This window comes from Phragmites australis, chromosome 1, assembly GCF_958298935.1.
Source record: "Phragmites australis chromosome 1, lpPhrAust1.1, whole genome shotgun sequence".
Lineage (NCBI taxonomy): Eukaryota > Viridiplantae > Streptophyta > Magnoliopsida > Poales > Poaceae > Phragmites > Phragmites australis.
Genome location: NC_084921.1, coordinates 14570339 through 14577012, shown reverse-complemented (window position 1 = coordinate 14577012; position 6674 = coordinate 14570339). Strand labels below are relative to the sequence as shown.

The 6674-nt window shown below is 45.9% G+C and overlaps 1 non-coding gene across 1 annotated transcript; it reads left to right on the top strand.

The window, feature by feature from the left end:
- The first annotated feature begins 4301 nt into the window (after positions 1-4301).
- On the top strand, positions 4302-4440 carry LOC133891390 (small nucleolar RNA Z247). The gene has a single exon (XR_009904198.1). It is a non-coding gene; the product is annotated as a small nucleolar RNA Z247 (small nucleolar RNA).
- Positions 4441-6674: the final 2234 nt, after the last annotated feature.

The following is a 6674-nucleotide window of genomic DNA, read 5'->3' as shown; positions in this document are numbered from 1 at the left end:
TTATATAAAGAGTTGCTTAGGAACGAGCTCACCTCTAAATTTAATTATCGTGCGCGAGCTCTTGTGATTGGACCTTGAAAGTTCAATGGAGGATCATTGTATGTATCCGAGGGAGTGATGTCCTCATCAATATGTATAAAACTAACCATGCCATTGCTAACCACATACCCATAGTAGTACCCCGTACCGAGTTCAGAGGGCACTATCCCGTATCGAGCTTTGACACTACAAGTGCACTTTCTTGAACGATATGATTCTATCACCCTATTTCCTTTCACTTATCCTGGACCTCCTCTATCCATTCACCTTCAGGACCGTACAGTAAATCCCAAAAGTTATAGGTTGACGCTGGAATTTTGGGTTCTCACATGCTATTATTAAAATATTAATTTAAAATAGGTTAAAAAAATTCCTTTGGCAAAGCAACATCTTCGGGTGCAGGAGTGCCTGACTGACTGGCTCCCTCAGCGTCTTCAGGGACAGGCAACGTAGAAAGTATTTTGGGGCTCCTACCTTTCTCAGTTGCAACTCGCAAGTTGCAGCATCGTTTTATTGTTCTCATATCATTTTTTAGGTTCATATATTTTGCTTCGGATCAATTGTTTGTTCCATATACGTCACCTCTGCCGAAGCTCAAAACTGCTAACTTTTTGTGTATGGAAGTTCTTAGCTCTGAGGCAGCATACTGAGCCACTACTCTCCAAACAAGCAAAAACAAAAAAAAGTTTTTGATTATGAATCCATCAATCGCATGCCAGACACGCAAACGAGTTCGATCCAGGATTGCCCGGCCGGGGCCGGTGGTTGAAGTGCTCCAGACTAAAGAAGGCTTGCCCACTCCTGTGAACCTTTGTTGCAGCAAGATTCTTCTTGGGCTGCTTTTTGTGGGTTATGCTATGCTTGGGGGTGACCATCTTTTTGCTTTTCTGCACCAAACATTCCTTATGCTCTCTCTCTCTCTCTCTCTCTCTCTCTCTCTCTCTCTCTCTCTCTCTCTCTCTCTCTCTCTCTCTCTCTCTCTCTCTCTCTCTCTCTCTCTCTCTCTCTCTCTCTCAAGCTTTAGAGAAGGAGCAGGAAGCAGATGGCTGGGGATTAAAGCCACAACATATATGAAATTCGTGTGTTGCGGTTCGTGCTTGATGCCACTGTACTCTCTTGCATTTGTATACTTCTTTTGGTGAAAGGTTGGGGTGTTTGGTGTGCATGAAACAATTCTTCAGCACTAGTATTGCGAGCTTTTGTTTGGTGACGCAGATGCGTCCATGTGTATCTATAGAAAACACACGCAGATAGCAAAATTGGCTTTCTTCACAAGCATCTTAATCAGGCACTGATTAGTTCATAGAAAGGAAGATGAAAATAAAATGGGGCTTATGCTCCTAAAACAAAGAAGCCTATGATGGAACATATCAGTGATCATTCCCATGCTAACCCCTTGTATAGTGTGCGTTCCTAAAGACCGCATTCTCATTTACAATGACCTGACCGACCCAAAAGATGCCTCAAAACATGATTTAAATTAGCATCAAAGTTTTGTACTTCAGCTTTTCTCGCCCAGCTGCAATGGCACAAGGAAATCTTTTCACCATGGAGTACGGGGTATACGGACATGTGGGCACTTTTCCTTACCATGAAAACAACAGCTTCAGAACTTCTCCTTTCCTTTCTAAAGCACGGACATTCTCTGACAGTCTGAAGGCAACAACGCACTAACTGCAGTCCGCAAGATAACCCAATCTTCAGATTCCAGACAAGAATGTGCCAAAAACACGAACACCGATCGATCTCCTTCTAGGCTGCGCGATTTGGTCCAATTCGAAGCGCTTAGTTCAGCGTGCTGCCTTTTCTTACAGCGGCAAAAGTGCACACCGGGAGCGGGACTGGGACGTATATATGGTCCTGCAGCAGCTCAGTGCCAGAGGCCTGCATATACGCTGCGCAGTCAGCATCATCCGATGGTGCTGTCAAGTATCGTCTCGAAAGAAAATATTAAGATATTCAGTCTTAGAATAATTGAGTTAATATGGCATAATTTAGGTTTGGATGGTTACGTGTTTTTTTTGGAAAACTATTTGAATGGTTACTGTTACTGATATAGTGTTATTAGCCATTTACACGTGTTTCGATTATGACAGTTCTAAGATCAATTCCTATGGGAACTGTACTCGTGCCAAATTGATGTGAAATTCTTATTCCAAATATGTATGAGTTTGAGCATCAGCAAAGCGAAAAGAAGACACCACATGTTGTAGAAAAAAGTTTTCTAGGCTTTATATTTTTATCCAAACTTAGAAATAGAAATTATATACGCCTTCTAAAGCATCATTGCGTGGACAGAAGACAGAAATTATAAAGCTTCATTAAATGGGACAAAAGACAGAAATTAGATCTTGAATTTTCTGGTGTATAGGAAATATGTAGGCACAATGCACGTGTAGCTAGCCTTTTTGCAGAAAATCAGAATGGATGTCCTTGTTTGCCAGGCCAACTAGTAGAAATGTTGGGTCAGTTTCTACCAGGGGGAAAGGAAGCAGAGTTAGGATTTAGGATCCATCATGCGTTACCCCTAGTAGAGGAGACCGAAAGAAAAGAAAGGAAAGCGAAGCAAAAGGGCAAAAAATGAAGAAACAAATAAAGGAAAACTATGAGCACCGGCCGGTAGATACATACATTAGACAGCGGTATAGTATGCAAATCACTGGAAGCAATAATCAAGCTCAAAACAGAGCTTAGCTGCAAAGTGCGAGTGCGATGGATTACTACCACAAAATATAATGCAAAACTTCTTCCACCATCTGGGAAATGCATGTACACATCTGCACGCATGCACGCGTGCTACAAAACATCACAGATCGAGAGAACTTGATTGAGGCAGAGGAGAATGTAAGTTGTTGAAACGAACAAAAGCTGAAGAATAGGACTAGTCTCGGACTCTCAGAGCGATCGAGTATCTGCAGAGACGGATCGGAAAGCAATGAGACATGCATGCGGCATTGATCGCAACTGGGTAGCAGGGTGCAGGTGCAGAAACTTGGCAGCAGCAGTGGGAAGATATAGATAGATAATCTATCGGTGGAGGGGACGGAGGGCAGCCGTAGGTGGGCGGCTACTTAGTGGCCGTGGCAGCGACGTCTCGGTGTGTCCTTCCCACTCCACCTTTAGTTCTCCCTTGGCCCTTCTTTTTCTCGGCGTGCTTTAATTTGTTTGACCTCGCCACCCCCTCTCGCGTGTACCGGCTGAGACGTCGCTGCCGCAAGCACCTGACCCATGCATCCAGCCATGCATCCCGCGCGCACCACGGCGCCCGGGCCCGGCTTGCATTGCTCGTCTCGCTGTTCGGGCGTCGCGGATAGCGTGTGGGGAGCGGATGTGGTGCGTGTTAGAAAATGAGTGTGTCAGCTTAGGTGCGTTAGAGATATGTTAGAAGATGCGCGCGTGTCATTTAGAGCGTGACGACTGTGCGGCGATCACCCTGTGGAGCGTGGTGACCTTGTCCTCAGCGCGCCATGCATGCGCTGGTTTCGCTCCGCCATGTCCGGTAGATCTCCTGCACTTGTGGATTGCATTGCTTGTCTCGTTGTTTGGGCGTCGCAGATGGCACGCACAGGGAGGCGGATGTGGCGCATGTTAGAAAATGAGTGTGTCAGCTTAGGTGTGTTTGAGATATATTAGGAGATCGTGTGTGTCATTCAGAGTGTGACGATGACGTGGTGATCACCCTGTGAAGCGGGGTGATCACGTCCTCAGCACATCGTGAATGAGGTGGGTTCGCTCCGCCATGACCGGTAGATCTCCTGCAATTGTGGATCGCAGTTTGTTGTAATCCGTTGGGATTGTGCTGCTATAAATAGAACACGATCTAGTGTGGATCCATGCGCTAGCTTGATTATTCATTTTATGGTATCAGAGTCATGATCCATCTCCACCCGCTCTTCATGGCAGGAGCTGAATCCCAGTCTAGCAATAGCCGCTCCACCACTGCAACTTGCACATACAATCACACAAAACGTTGAAGGTGGCGCCGCTATCATCGTAAATCCAGAGTATATACTCTGGTTCGAACAAGATCAACTTGTTTTGAGTGTTCTTCACTCACTGAAGAAGTGCTCGCTTCTATTGTCTTCATGACAACCTCCATTGAGGTGTGGCACACCCTAAAGATCATTTACTTTTCAAGCTCCAGAGCCCGCATAATGCAAATTCAGATGTAGTTCACCACCATTCAAAAGAAGGACCTTAACGTCACCGACTATTTTCGCAAGGTTAAAGGGATCGCCAATACATTGTCTGCCATCGGCAAGCCACTTGAGCTCGAGGAGATCATCTCCTACATGCTGCGTGGACTAGACCCTGAATACGACCCACTAGTGACCAGCATCACCACACGTGCTGATACGGTCATGGTGAGTGACCTTTATGCCCACGTGTTGAGCTTTGAGTGAGGCTCGAGCACAACAACATCGTGGTTCAATTATCTTTGTCAAATTAAGCAAGCTGAAGTCAAGGTCATGGACGAGGAAATGGGTCCAACCACAGGCGCTGCAATGTTGGTAGGAGTCCAGGTGGGTGCGACACTAGCAGCTCTAGAGGATAATCCAACCAAGGCGAACAGAGGGAGCAGTGCCAAGTTTGCAAGAAGTTCGGGCATGACGCACTCCACTGCTACCACAGGTTTGACCACAACTGTCAAGCCGGTGACGCCAACAAGATTGCAGCAGTTACCATCAACAACAGCTACACTATCTACCCCAACTAGTACATGGACACTAGCGCAACAGACCACATCACCAACGAGCTAGATCGTCTAACAATCAAAATGCTACAATGGTGGTGACTAGATCCAAGTGGCTAATGGAGCAAGTATGTCCATCATCCATGTTGGAAATTCTTATATTGCTAGCTCTACTCGACCCCTTCTTCCCAATCGAATCATACATGCTCCCAAAATATCAAAACACTTGCTCTCCATGCACAAATTGGCTTATTTTTTTCTCGAACAATGCAAGAGAGCTACATGTCATTATATTAAGAAGGATGAGAACGAAAAGATACAAAAGCAACACACAAAGGAAAAAACACGCATGCACACACACCGCCTCCTCACACGCGACACAGACAACAACTCCTTACCAATGCCGCAAAAATAAATAAAAAAGGCCTAAGCTCGTCACCAACAGCCCAAACGAGACAACTAAAGATGACTCGACGAATGTCCCTTTAAGCGCTCAACTGAGCCATGAGCGCCTCCAAGCCTCTAGCGCCAGCCATACTCCATAAGCTAGCCTTATCCATGATGGAATCAAACACTATCTGAACATTAGGGGAAGCACGGTTAAAGACACAAACATTTCGATGCTTCCAAATCCACCAAGCTCCAAGGATCACAAGGGAATTGAATCCTTTTCTTTTCGCTTTGCTAACACGTTGCGTTGCTTTCCTCCACCAGAAATTGAAGGTGTTGTCCTGTTGTCCTGCAGAGACATTTTGTAATCCAACCCTGTTGAACAACAAGAGCCAAACTTGGCGAGTAAATACACAAGTAGTTAAGAGATGGTTGATTGTTTCTTCTTCTTGGTCACAAAACGGACAATGCTGAGGGTGTGGCAATCCCCTCCGTGCTAATCTATCGGAGGTCCAGCATCGATTATGGACAGGAAGCCAAATAGAGAATTTGTCCCTTGGCGATCCCTATGACTTCCATATCCGTTTCCAAGGTTCGAATTCAGTGCTGCCCAAGAAACACATCCTGTAGGCGGACTTGGAGGAGAAGCTGGCCGAAGGTTCAGCCAGCCATTTGTGCTCATCTGCAACTCCCGGCTGTAGGACCACTTCAGCGATCAAATCCCAAAGCAGCAGAAACCGTACAAGGGCTGCCATAGAAAGAGCACCTTTGATGTCGTGAACCCACTGATTTTGGGCTAACGCTTGGTTGACTGTCCAGTAATTGACAATTCGAGTAGACACAAAAGCTACCGCATGAGGAGCGAGATCTACCAAAGACTTCCCATGTAACCATCGGTCTCTCCAAAAGAGGGTGTTGCTCCCTTCACCCACCTCTGAGACCATAAGCGCGTTGAATAAGTCTTTAGCATTAGCATGGATATGGAGCTTAAACCCAGCCCAAGGTTTATTTGGTTGGTTTTTTGGTAGCCAAAGCCATTGCATTCTTAGCGCCCACCCCAAAGTCTCGAGGTTACAAATACCAAGGCCTCCCAAATCAATAGGCTGGCAGACCCGGCTCCAAGCAATAGCACAGTGACCACCACTAACCTCATCTCGGTACTTCCAAAGGAAGGCTTTCGTCGTCTTATCAATAGCACGGCTCACCCATTTCGGAAACTCCAACGCAACAAGATGATAAATAGGAATGACGGTGAGAACAGAGCGAACCAAGACGCACCGTCCAGCAGGATGCATGAGGGAAGCTTTCCAACCCGGTAGTCTCTCAATCACTTTGTAGATGATTGGTTGGAATGATAATTTGGTGAGCTTTTTAATCGATAGGGGCAAACCAAGGTATTGGCAGGGAAATTCTTCGACCTCACATGGTAGAACCTACTGTACCAATCCAAATCCTCTTGTCCACATTGGATGGGGATGACAGAACTTTTTTTGGATGTTAGTTTTAAGCCCCGATGCAGCCCCAAAACATCTCAAAACTCGCAAGATTAACT